This window comes from Gallus gallus, chromosome 4, assembly GCF_016699485.2.
Source record: "Gallus gallus isolate bGalGal1 chromosome 4, bGalGal1.mat.broiler.GRCg7b, whole genome shotgun sequence".
NCBI lineage: Eukaryota > Metazoa > Chordata > Aves > Galliformes > Phasianidae > Gallus > Gallus gallus.
This window is the reverse complement of record NC_052535.1, coordinates 9,572,176-9,586,440: the sequence shown is the minus strand read 5'-3', so window position 1 is coordinate 9,586,440 and position 14,265 is coordinate 9,572,176. Positions and strand designations below refer to the sequence as shown.

The window sequence follows — 14,265 nt, the reverse complement described above, 5'->3', positions numbered from 1 at the left end:
CAAACCAGCACAACCAACACTGAAATTATTTGGCAAAAGAAGCAGCTTTATGTGTATAGCTGAGTCCAAAGGTTCTTTATTCTTTTCTTTTTCAGCAATACTGTAAATCAGCTGTAGACATGAGTGGTTCTTTTTTTTAAACACTTTAAGCCAATGTACAAAAAAAAATGCACAAAACTGATGTATGGTATTTAATATGCCTTTGAACTGAGCTGTTCCCTACTGAGACAAGAAGACAGTAACACTGAAAGAGAAGAAAACAGAATGATATTTCTACTTTGGGAAACCCAGCTGAGATTCTGCTAAACAAAAGGTGAAGAAAAGGGTTTTTGAGAGAATTCCATGCTTGTGAATAGCCTGACAGCTAAATTATTAGGTCAGTTCTATCAACCTGTCCATTACAATTCTAATTTATATTTCCTGCAGAACACAGTACAGACAAAGAGAAAACAATCAGTTATTCTCACTGGTGCTAGACTCTGCTGGCCTTTTCATTAATTGTTTCTCAAGACTAGGCATGTCACTGCTGCAGTTAGGGTCAAACGGATAGAAAAATAAGCAGAGAATTGGGATGGAAAACCCTTTTTATTTGTTTTCTGCTCATTTAGTTTTGGCATCTTTAGTGAGATGAAAGCAGCTAAGAAGAACAAACATGCATAACTGACAGCCCATGAATGAATGCTGCAAGACAAATTGAAAACAACTTTTATGCAATGACGTGTTTATTAGTGAAGCTCTGTAGTACTTTTTTGTTTAAAAGTATGTAGGTTGCTCCAAAAGCAATGCCTCCTACTTATTTCTATGGAAAATACAATAGATACAAAGAGCACAATAACGCTGTTTGATAGAGCAAACTCTCAGAACAAAACACTGTTTTTCAGCAGTCGCCACCATCAGCTGAGCATGTTCACCAGCAATGAACAAGAGCCTGCATGCCATACTCATAACAATCTGCACCAACAGAGATGACACACTGCTGCTGTCACCACAGCTAAAATGCAGCATCCACCACTTCACTGTGCTCACATCCACTGTCTGGTCTCCAAAAATGTTCAGCAAGCACGTCAGTGGATGCATGGAGGAATTCATTGCTACACCTTTGCTTCATACACACTTCCCTTTAAAAACTGAAGGGCCACTCTCAGGTCTCCCTGGAGCCTTCTCTTCCTCAGGCTGTACAGCCGCAGGTCTCTCAGCCTGTCCTTGCAGAGGAGATGTTCCATCCCTTGGAACAGGGAAAAAACACAGGTACAGGTGTTAATCCTCAAAATGCTGAAGATCAGGGCCTCTGAGAATTGAACAAAACACTACGGAAGTCTGCTTGCAGTGAAAAATCCAAGCTTAGTGTATGAACCAGAACTGGGAAAGAGCGAAGCAACAAGGCGGATTTTTTGTTGCTGTTTTGTTTTGAGCTTGTATTATTTATTTATTTTTCCCTGGGGAGTGAAAAGGGAGCAGAGATTATTCTGAGGAGTTCAGTCACTGAATTTGAATTCTGAATGATTTCTGTAAATGAGTAATGTTGGAAGTCACTAGTTCCCCACTCATATCAAGCATTCAGAAAATATTGACCGACAAAGAAAGTATAAATCAAAGATTTCCTATATGTGATACGTATAATGAGATATTAAAAAACAAACAAACAAAAAAAACTGTGGAATCTTTGAAATGTCAAACCAGTGTGCATTCAGCAGATAGAAAGGGAATTTACTTTTGCATTCCAGAAACTGATGAAAGAAAGAGATGCAGCAATATATTAGGAAGAAATGTAATTCATATCATGTGCTTTTAAGGCTACAATTAGGCTGTAGTTGTGAGACTTCACAGACATCTCACAAGAGCTGTGAAATTAATTTTCATGGGGATAAGTGACTGTGTGACGTTGAACCACTATTATTTTTGTCTCTGGATCTAAGCTGATGGTTTGTCTTTCTTTGGCTGGTCCCTGAGAATACACCAGCAGCGTGGGAGGGCCAAAGACACCAAGAAATTGAAGTTATCTCCCCGGGATTGCAGTCACACCAAAAAATTGAATGTGTATTATTTTTACTTTTATACAAATCCTGAACAAACATGACCTGAATTTTACAGCAATATATACCCATTCGAAAAGCAGCGGGAGGTTTTTGAAGCCCATTTGTTCAAAATATATTCTGTAGCATGCCAGAGGAGAGGAACAGAGAGGAAAACAGGTGGGGAGAATTCTTCTGCTCCTCCTGTCAGTTTGGTGAATCTATTCTGCCTTTCCAGCTTGCAAAACATATTTCCCCATAATGGCTCTGTGTTCTCCCCTCTTGAAAACATAAAACTTATCTCTGCTTTATTGATCTGTCTTAACATATCAGGTGTGAATTTATAATAAATTCATTACATCAAACCGATACCAAGTAAACATCACTAATGTACTTCTGAAGATACTTTCTGTGATGTATTTTCTTTTAACAAAATTACATCCCTTTTGTTTCATTTTGGGTGGTCCTGTGTGGAGCCAGGATTAGGACTCAGTAATCCCTGTGGGTCTCTTCCATCTCAGGATATTCTACGATTTAATGAAATGTTCACTTGCAATTATTTACTGATATATGCTTAGAATGTGGGCATCCAAACTCTATTCCCAAAGCTTTGCACTGAAATGAGAAACAGATCCATAATGTCAGAGTAAAATTATTCTTATAAAATTATCTCTTTGAGGTTTAGTACAGACATGAAAAGTCTGAGAATGATAAAAAAAATCTCCCTGTAGTTTGAGAGAGACATGAAACTAGAGATAAAATTTAATTCTGAGATAACAAGGGGCAAGTTGCTGAGCTGAGGTCTCCGCTACAGCAATCAAGGAAACTGAAGCAAAGGGAAAATGCTGGGACAAATATTTTTAACTACAGAAAATATTTTCAAGACAATGTCTGTATTACTTTGTGTCAAAGATGGCAGACCTAAGTAATGATTGAAAGGGCATGTAATTTTACATGCAAATGTGTTGAAATGACCATGAGCTACATTCCAGTGGGCATTATTTAGGACAAATGCAGACCTACTGTCATTTACATTTAAATGTAAAGTATGGCCCATGATCTTCCACTTTTGTATTTGGAACTGCACTCAGATTCCTTCATTTTCAAGACAAAAGGGTTACAGAGTTTTCAAGCTGTACACCTGTAACCCAAAATGTCTTATAAGCCCCTCCTTTACAATAGTCAGAGGTAAAAATTACCTTTATGGTAACAAGTCCTGCATAATCCCTGAGTAAAAGAGCTCGGGTTCGGTTTTCTCTACTAACTCCCTTTTGGAAAAAAAGGAGGAAGAGAGTGTCTAGAGACCAAAGTGATCCTGGATTAAGGGCTCCACAGTGGTTCTGCTAAGCAAAATGGCGGCAAGGTTGGTTTGTCCTGGGAAAGCATGCCAGCAAGAGGTACCAGAAGGAAATTCTTCTTTCCCTCCTGACAACAACAGCATACAAAATTCATATTGTTCTTAATATGAAAGGCAGCATGGCTGTGAGTAAAAAAAAAAAAATCTTGTTTGAATGAAACTCAGCAATATGGTCTCTGTTTTTCCATAATTATATCTCTTCTCTGTAAATTTTTTCTGTATCTACCCTTCAAAATGGTTTAATTAACAACTTTAAGTAATTGTAACTATTGTAAGTAATTCCTGGCAAATATGATGAATATTTTCCCACTGAATTGTCTATTTTAAGTGGATGTAAGTTTGAAATGGGAATAATTCTTGGCCCATTTTCTACTTGCTAACCATTCAATACAAGTGGGATATACATCAAATGGTCTGAGTTCAACCAGGTTAAACACTGGTATCCTGTTGCATTAATTTATATATGTAACTTAGAATAATTTAGCTTTCTGGCACTGTCTGTTACACATTTTAATACTCTGTTTTTTGTGAATAATCTCTAAGATCTGTTTAAAATTCCTACTTTTGCTAGCCTTGCCTGTGCACAGCAGCAGCACTTCCGGCTTAGACAGCAGGTGGAATAAGATGACATGAAGGATTGGCTGAGGGTGGGAAAATCTGAGTGAATCACTTCTGTAACTGATGCTCCACCATTGCAGATGTTATAGTCAGTGCATTTTTTCAGATGATACCACCCTGTATAACTCACATGGAACTAGAATTATTTCTCAGAATTGTGGAATCTCTGTAGATTCTGACATCTCGTTGAAGGGAGCTGGAAGGAGTACATGAAGTTAATGGACAGACTTAAGACATCCTCACCCAACAAAAAATCAGAGAGAAAAATTGTGTCTTTTTCCAGCAGCCTTGATAAGAAAGTCCATCTGTAGTTTTACTGCTGTAGTGTGGCTGAAATTGGGATGCTTTCCTGCTGGCTCTGTCTTCATTAGTATGTATACTTCCTTTCTCCTTTCAGAATTTACCACTGCATGTATTCTTGCAACTTTCCTCCACTGCTTCATCACTAAATTTATGTTTCTTTCTTTTTATGGGTACTTACTGACCTCTACTATTGCATGTTTTTCTTCTTTGCTTCCAGAATTAGGTCTTTTCCGATCATGAACTAAAAATAGGAAGCTAAATGTGAAAAACTATTCAGATACCACAGTTGTCCTGTATTACTGACAATATTTTTGTCCAGGATGATGCTATCCTAATGTAAGAGGTTAAAGTTACAGTGCTAGAACATCAAAACTTCCGCTCCCTCTGAAGTACTTTTTAAAATTGAAATACATATTCTTAATGAAAAAAAAAAAAAAGCATATTTGATTGAGTTTACACTGCAGAGAGCGTTATATATAGGAAGAAGCAAATCTAAGACAACTGTGTGTGCAGTTTCTCCTAACTTCTCAATTCTCCAGTAACACATAAATATGACATTTAAACATGATCAGGACAATTTGCTGCCCAATTTGTTTCCAATTTTCAAATATTACAAAATTATGATGAGGTAGTTCCACATGAAAAAGTGTAGAATCCAACCCTATCTTTCAAGTGCAAAATTTTCCTGTAATGTTGTTTGTTAACCAAAGTGAGATTTTGAACTTTTTATCTTAAGTGCAGCAAGTTAAGAAGTGACTCACAGATCTATTCCTTCATGTTTAAACAGCAGCTTATTATACCTGTTACCATTTTAGGATCCCTATAGCATGTACAGTTGCCATTAAGAACAAGATATACACGTGTCCTTACCTGAAAACTGATGGTCTTTCAGTTGCGTGTCTCAGTGAAGTTACATTCAAGGTCAAGAAACATCTCAAGAAGTAAAGCTTTGGCCATGTTCCACGGAGGAAACGTGAGTCCATATTCAACTGATTAAGTTCCTAAACCACACCCATCTTCCCCTGAGATTTCTTAATGTGTTTATTGTTTGCTGTGTCTTAAAAGGTCGGGAGAAGTGTTCTCACCCAGCAGCTGCTGCTGCAGACTGTCTCCCACCCTACTCTAGTTTTTAAAATCAGTGTTTTCTGTCAGAACTTTTTCTTCTCTCCATAAATAAGATGCGTTAGAAAAAGTAAGTGCGGATTCCAACAGTTAATGTATATTTTGTAACTGACAAAAACATGTCTGTGGATGCACATTTCCATAGGGAATACTTCCTAACTTCTTTTATATCAGAAATATTTCAGATTTATATTTTAAATATAAGTGTGATTTGAGGGAAGCCAGATTGCCTCACTGAGGCCTACTTCATAAAGGAATTTGTCACAGAATCGCAGAATCATTAAGGTTGGAAAAGACCACTAAGATCATACAATCCAACCATCAGTCCATCCCCACCATGTCCTCTAACCATGTCTCTTAGTGTCACACATCATTTTCTTGAAAACCTCCATGTCTTTACATGCAACAGCAGAGGGATTATACCAACAAACTATTTCAAATTACAAGATCAACTTCTTGCATTTCATTTTCTTTTGCAGAAATGTGTGATGTAAACAGAATTTAATCTCTTGTTTTATAATTATGACCAACTGGAAGACACAGGCCATTATCAAACTTCTGAAGAAACACCAGGTAACCTATGAGGGTTGCAGTCTTGAATTTCAATCAGCATATTGATAAAGATCCATTTCCTAGTGAAATCAACAGAAATCAGTGCAGATTTCTGGTGGAACCAAGAGGGTGTCTTGTCATGCATTTCAGTGGAAGTTAGATTATTGACAACAGATGTGGCTGCAAAGCATGATGCTGTCTTACAGCCATATGATTCTAGCAGTTCACTGAATCACTCTATTAAATTGCATAAATGGTCATGTTGTGCTTATTTCTGCATTGTTTCCATAATTGCATTTTGGGTATTAAAAAAGCTATTTTTAGCCTTATTAATAAGCAGTGTGTGTCATTTAGGAGTAATGACCACATTATTTATGCTAAAAACATTTGAAATGTTCTTCACGTAAGGAACTTACGTTTCTAAGGGGTATCAGCACAACTTTCAGTTATGTAAATGAATGAGCAACTTCAAAACAAGATGAGTCACTGAAGTCTAAAAAAGGGACAGTGGATATATATAATGCATACAGACACAAAGTATGATGAAAATGTGACTTTTATCTTTTAACATTTGTTAGTAGCTGGCCTACCTCATTTTGCATAGCAGTAGCATAAATGCTCAGCCATGTACTAATATAAAATAATAGCATATTTTCATATATACATACATTTTATATGTATATTCCTGAACACACCTTATATAGACTGTGTGGATGGTCATCTGTGCAACACACAAATGCATGTGTAACTTTTTGCTAACTGAAAGATATGAACTATGAGGAAATTTTTCTTTAAACTTAAAGTTTCAGTCTCATTTTTTTTTAATACAAGTAAACACAGATTTTTTCTAAATTATGTGCTTAACTCTCACTGAAAATAATAGAGATTTAAGCATCTAATGTAGTCTGAAAAGTTGTCTGGATTCTTATGTTTTCATGTGCTGTTAATTACTGGCTGCTTAAAGTGACCTCTCCTCGTACCTTAAGGTATATGAAGTAGTACACACTTTATATGGCACATTTCAATTGCAAATAAATGCTGTTTACTGCTTGGCAGTGCTGTTATACTTGCCCTGTTTCATAAACGAGTGCTGTCCATTGATCTAATAAGTCATCCTGAATTTTCACCAGCTTAAGATAAAAGGCAAAAAGCTTTCACTTACAGCCATAAAAAAACCTGGCTCAAAATATATCGTTATTGAGATGGGAGGTCATGAGGGAAACTTATGCCTAATCTCCTATTATCAAATGACCACTTTAACTGAGCACTTGCTGCTGCTGCCGGTCAGTTGTTCTATCTTCCTCTATGGCACCCACCTAAGGTTCTCTCCTCTTTCTGATACCTGAGCATGCACATTTCAATGTGATAAATCTTCTGTCATGACTGATCATGATTTCAGTCTTTGCTTACACAGACTTCACACAAGAATAAACGTGTGTAGCTCATTAGTAGTTGGTGACTGAAACCAGAGAAGATGATGCTCATATGATTTTGGATAAAGTGCTTTATCTTCAAGATCTGCCAAGAGATGCTGTAATACTTATCAGCAGTACATTAGTACTAAGTTTGTGCATCAGCTACTAATAGGAGGAACTACCAAATGATAGCCCGACAAAGTACAACTGATGAACCATACTTAGCAGCTAAGCAAAAACGATGACAATGAAGCAGTGCAGATAACATGATTTGGTCAGCAGCTCCAAAATGCTGTAAACACAGGTAAAAACAGGTAAAAACTTGGAAACTACAACATCCAGTCTACCATGTGTGGGGAAAGGCTATGCTTGTACTGAATACCTGATGCCCAGACAAAAGTATTTAAATTAAAAATAATAACAAATGATTTAAAGAGCAAGAAAAAAACTCCAAAAGGAGATGCTATTACTCTAGCTTTCTAACAAGCCTATTATCTTTGTAAAAACCAGTCACTGAAGACTCTGGAGATTGTCTTAAATAAATATGTGCAAATGTCTAGTCATTAATTAGCTGCCTAGTTTCAAACCCAACTAAGCAGTATTCTAATGTGCATTATAGGTTTCTGGTTCTAATTGAAAGCCAAAATGGGTAAACAATGAAACCACATGTTTATCAAGTGCCTATTTCCTGGTAATCAAGAAATATGGTAATTGTAGTAGCAAAACGGCTGTTTATCAAGATGTCCCACCGACAAGTGTTTTCCCCTTGGTCCTTGTTACCATAAAACACCAGCAGCACTGGCAACAGTGGGGAAAATGTCTCTCCTGAGACCAACAAGTCAGTGTTTCACAAAGTCTTACTGAATGAGAGGTGACTGAAAAAGCGCTGTAGACTGATCTCAGGGAAATGGTTTGAGAGACTGAGAAAGAAAAACAGTAGTGGAAGCAAAGTACCATTTGAGATATGTAAAGAAATAAATAAATATTTGAATAGACAAGCAATAAATTTGATATATGTTAATACTTCTTAATAAGCAAAGGCGTATTTAAAACCCCTCTGAGCTTGCTGCAGTTCAAGAAGCTTCTGGACAATGCAGTCAGACATAAGGTCTGATTTTTGTGAGGTCCTACGTGAAGCCAGGAGCTAGATTTTATGATCTGTGTGGGTCCCCTCTAACTCAGGATATTCTGTGATTCTATGATTCTATGTTGGAATTTTGACAAGATCCTGTTTCTTTAAGAACAAGGCCCTGTGTTAATTTTTCAATTAATTTGCCAATTGTGGAACAACATCTGTTCCTCTTGTTTCGTCTTCAATCTCAGGAAAAGTGTTTGGTTTGCAGCTGTCTGGAAAGGTAGGAAATGGATTGCCATTTTAAATTTCTTCAACAATCCTACCTTATTTTTTTTTCCTTTGTCATATAATCATGGAGATCATGCATTCAGCTGATGTATTATTCCATTCTTCTTCCATACATCTTCATTGTTTTGCATCCAGTGAAGATTTACCCCTGCTGTTCTAGAAGAACAAAAGCCAGTCTAATTTTGTTTGTAAACACGTTTGAGTATGCAGCAGCAGTACTGATGACATTAGCAGAATCAAGCACACCTTGGGAATAGCAGTTTTTACTTAATTACAGCAGTACAATCATCTGGGAAAACTCCATTTTTAATATACTTCTGGAAGTCCTATGCATGTAACAAATACTTAGGTATTTGGTAACATCACAGTGCAAAGAGATTATACAATGTGGAGGAACAAGTATACAAGCATCAAAGCATATAGAAAAAAGGTGTAAAACAGCCCACCAAAATAAACACTATGACACCAAATCAGTGTAGTACCCAATATTTTTTATCAAAATATGAACAGTTAATTGAACCTGAGACTGACAAGTTCACAGAATAAAGCAAAAAAATCCCCTAAGATAAGTAACAACCAAGAATCAGGGAACTATTGCTTTTGTTAGGATTTCTACAACTTTTTTTTAAATTGCCTTATAAAATATTTTTCCTTTAAAATGATTTATTTATTTCTTTACTCGAAGCACATTTACTTACCCAGGGCAGATCAACTGCACATGGAACATGTTGAGTTCCTCCAGAAATCTCAGGAAAACTGTATAGAGTGGCAGATTTTCAAGAAGGCTAAACATCCAGAAACTTCCGAAAGTATCATCCTCATCTAGCAGTAGCTCTTCCAAAGCTGGGGTTGCATATCCAGATGCCTGGATGACCTATAGCCTCCTCAAAAATAAAAATCATTTTTAAACAGAACCATTGACTTTCTTGTTACTGTGGCTATGCTGCACCAGCTGAAGTGGTCAGGCAGTGGGACTGGACAATCTTTGAAGGTCCCTTTCCAGCTATTCCATTCTACTCAAATCCCAGTCTTCAAAGAGCTAAATCAGCAGCTTGCTGTATCTGCATTAAGAAAAAGAAAGCCATTACTCCCTTTCTTACACCCTCTACCAAATTTTTTGAAATATTTTCATGGCCATGATTGAAGAAATTCAAAAGTAATCATCCATGTAGGCTTCTGTGTGATGAACCATGACCTTGCTCTTCCTTTAAAGCACTTGTCGACACACCTGAGCCATGCTGCAGCTCCCACAGAAAGTAGCTCCTCATCTCAGGGGTTCCACACATATCCTGCCTGGATGGAGTGAGTAAAGGAAATAAAAATCTTTACTGCGACATCTAAAGAAAATATCACAAGTTGTCCTTCAAGAAAAAAAGTGCTGCTTTTTTAAAACACATATTTTAAAATAATTTTCTATGGGGGAATAACTTTCCAGACTGGAACTTCTGATTTTGACCAGACTCCTTCACAAGACCTTGGCATTGTAGCATATTTGTATTAAGAACAAAACCTGACAACTTATGAAAATCCCACTCCGAAAAAGAACCTTTTCAGAATGTGACTTTATATGTACCTCTGACATATAATTCTACTCAGTCCCATCCTATCTTGGAAGATATTTTATTATATATACATACAGTTATTGAAATACTTACACAACTGAAAAAATATGCAAGTAGCATTCATTAATATTATTGCCTACATTTGCATTGTCTTTCCTTGATAGAAAAACAGTTTCTTTAGGCTGTTTTTATCATCTTTATTTTGTGCAGCTTTTCTACTGAGCTGAAGGCTGGCAGTATGTTTGATCCATGTGGCGTGGCTTCAGGATACATAAAGCAATGAGCATATGTAGTGCAGTGTTACCAGCATGAAATTAAAGTTAAAGCCATGTGGAAGCTGCTTGCTTAGTTAGTGAAAAAAAAAAATGAGTTTTTTAATAAACAACTTTGTATGTGTGTGTGCATGAGCGTGTATGATGGTAATTTGTGTATATGAGCATGCATACACACAAATTAGCATGGTCTAATTAAAATCCGGTTAAAAAGGGTTGAAATGAGGGATTAGGTTACTTGGGATAGTAGCCAGCATGTGAGATGCTGAGCACTCTGATCATACTGCTGATAAAACCAAGCTCTCAAAGAGATTACAGTCAAAACATCTTAGCGCTTTGATAGTTTTCCTTGGTTGTTCTGCAGTTTGCAGGACTCATTATAAGCCATTGTCTGGAGATGGCAGCAAGTAAAGGGAGAGAAGACTCCTGTAATGTCATGATTTATACTGCAGGAATGCCCAGAGACTGTGATTGGGAATAGTGTCCTTTATGCCGGCAGCTCTGCTTACCTACGTGAACCGACTGAGCTTATGGTATGAGTCGATGGATAAAAAAATAAAAAGAAGGGTAAGTAAAAACTGAAAGGGTTAGGAATGGGGAAAAAATAAAAATATGTTCTATATAGGACCTCCAGTCAGTTGCATATTTTTATTTATTTACTTATTTTGCTTAGTTTTATTCCAAAAAACTGCTATTGTAGCAAAGCAAAATGCTGTGAAATAATAATAATAATAATAATAATAATAATAATAATAATAGTTCTTAACCAGTGTGCTTGGAGGAAATAATTTAATTCTTGATTCTGCTACAGCCTCCCTACCTTCCTGTTAGATTTTACATGACAGAGAATTCAAATTAGATTTAGAAGGAAATGTAGCTAAATATCATGTGAGGAGTAAAAATGACATTCAGAATGTCATATTCTTCCAGAGCCAGATAGTAAAGAATTATGGATACTTTGATGTAGTTGCTTATGAGTGATAAGTCTATTTCATCATTCTTCAACGGATGAATCAAAATATGTGGTGTGTGATATTATTAGCAAAACTGGATTTGAAAATGGAAAGCCACACGCTGGCAGAAAAGCTATAGGCAAAGAAATAAATGAAAAATAGCAATGACCAGAAGACTGATAATCTAACATTAATTATAACTGTGGTGACTGCAAATTAATGGTATTTAATACAAATTTTTTTAGTTGTTTCCATTCAAGTTTAAGAAAAAAAGTTCCATAACTCCTGTATTAATGTTTTCTCCAGACTGAAAGATATTAGAGTTCTAAAAGGTGAAGGGATTCAGCAATGGTCCCTTGAGACCAAAGGGGAAGGGAACTAGTCATTTATAGAAGAGAAATTATATAATATATAATGAAAATCTGGTGAAGTCAATAGGAATCTTTCATCTCAAAGCATACATTTATAATTTGCTTCCACATAGCAAAGATAAAATTCAGAAATATTATCCAAGTTGATAAAAATAACTGTTGGGAATAGTTGTCAAGCAGACAAATGATTCCTCTGAAGAGGACACAAGTATTTCCACACAGTGTTCTCTACTGAGAGGAACAATGAGGTACTAAAGCATGGTATAAAATAGAAAATCACAGCATTCTTGTCTCAGAAAATTTACTCTCATTTCAGGGATTCCCAAGGAGTTCTAAGGAGAAATATAACTTTGGAAACCCAGGAGTAAGGGCAGAAAAACAAGAACTTCTTTCTGTCCTCTAGAGTAGAATCAAATACATGATTCTTAGCATAGTTATGCTGGTACATTTGGGAAGCTGTCATTTCTACCTTTGACTTGACAACAAGGTTGTTTTGGTAGAAGCTTATTAGATTCCCTTTCTGTGTCCTTCAAAGAGTATCATCAGGTCCTGGGATACTTCAGAATGGGTTCAATTTATAAACTCATTGCTGCAAGTTCAAGTGTTCAGTTTAGCTTTGAATAGTAAAAATTCAGTCAGTTCATCTAAAAATCATCTGTTGTCATAGCAGTGCATTGGGAAATGCCTCTTGCTGTAAAGGATTTCCCACCTGAACTTTGATTACATTGTGGAGTTGTATCATTTGTGATGCACCTGTTCACCTTGAGGGATCAGGTAGCAACTGGTAAACTCTGTTGGACAGAGCTGGGAAGGAAATTAGTGTCCAATAAAATGATGCACTGCTAATTTACACAATACTTTATTGTGCACTATCTTTCCAAACCAAGAAAGTTTTTTGGACTTTGAACTCTGTGAGTTCTCTCTGTGAGTTGAAACACCCTCTGCTCATTTCACCAAATGTCTCTGACACCATCACAGAAAGTGATGTTCTCATATTCATATGACTTGTCTCATCCTCACATGACTTGTCTCTTCACTGTAGGGATGGGTTCTTTCTCCTCCTCTGGCTAGATGATGTTAATACATTTTCTGAACATAGCCATCTGCACCCTGAAGGTGCTTTGAGTTGCTGTAGTAGTAGTTACTGTGAATAGGCACCAGAACATCACATTGGAGTGCTTTGGCTAAAGCTGAAAACTCATGGCTGTTTCCTATTCTCTTTCATTTCAGTATAAGGATTACTTTTTATTTGCCACTTCCTACACATGAGTACATAGATAGATTGCATTACTTATCCAATGGTGCAGAAATTTTGCATGCGTCTCACCCACAGCTACAGCAGTAATTTTGATGGCACCCCATCACAGTTTTCTGCCATAAATAAATGTCACCAAGAATCATTACGGTGAGATCTGTGTTCCATAATTTTAAAGCAGAAAGCAGTGATTTTTGTGCTGTGGTTCCTTCCTTATAGGAATATTGCAAATGGAAGGGAGAAGTATGTCAATTTCTTTTGTTCTCACTTGAAGTCAGTCATGAGAAGTGTACACAGAAATGCACCATACCAGAGCCTAGAGAAATGAAACCATGATGATGTAACAGATCATAATCAAAACCACATAATAAAGGGTAAGGAAACTATGTTCTTCCACTCCAACTATAATCTTCTACATCTCCAGCTAACTGAATAACCATTTGATTCTAAAGCCATTGGATTAGCCATTGAGATTTTCATTGCACTGAATGAAAACTACGGACATTTAGACATATCTTGTAAGAGTAGAACTACTTTAAGTTCTAAATTGTGGACTTAGAATATACAATTAATATCATTTATATTTATAACATTTCCCTTTTAGAAGGATATTACACTGATTTACTGGTTCTATAACTTCATTCTGGGCATCAGAAAAAAGAATGACCCATTAGGTCATTTAAGTCTACAGTTCTGCTGGTGCAGGTTTTATATCAGGATCGCTTCTCACATCACTGAACTGCAACCACTTTGGTTGTCATTAGGCAATTAATCTGCCATACATCTGCCCATCATATCACTACTCTTTAAATGAGCAAATTAAAGTAAGGGAAAATTGGTGTGTCCTTGGAAATTACCTCTACCTTTGACAGTCTGATAGTCAGATAACCTGCTGAGCAAAGTCACTTTATAATTGCCTTCATGAACTCAGTATAAGCCGAGAATCTGGCCAAGAAAGTTTAGGGGATTATAGACAAATCAGATGTCATACATACAAGAAAACAAAAGGAAATTCCTTTCTACAACAAAAGTGTGTTTTGCCTTGTTCCCTTTTACACTAACACATTAACTTCTGATTCCAAACAGGAATTACTAAACTTGATACAAGCT

At 36.5% G+C, this 14,265-nt stretch overlaps 1 long non-coding RNA gene across 2 annotated transcripts; it reads right to left on the bottom strand.

Moving 5' to 3' along the window:
* Positions 1–704: 704 nt before the first annotated feature.
* Positions 705–13,046, bottom strand: LOC107052067. Of its 2 annotated transcripts, XR_005859283.2 has the most exons (3): positions 9,971–13,046; positions 9,441–9,803; positions 705–8,898 (listed from the first exon to the last, which is right to left on the bottom strand). It is a non-coding gene; the product is annotated as an uncharacterized LOC107052067 (long non-coding RNA). The 2 variants fall into 2 exon arrangements; XR_005859282.2 differs by having other exon boundaries at positions 9,441–13,046.
* Positions 13,047–14,265: the final 1,219 nt, after the last annotated feature.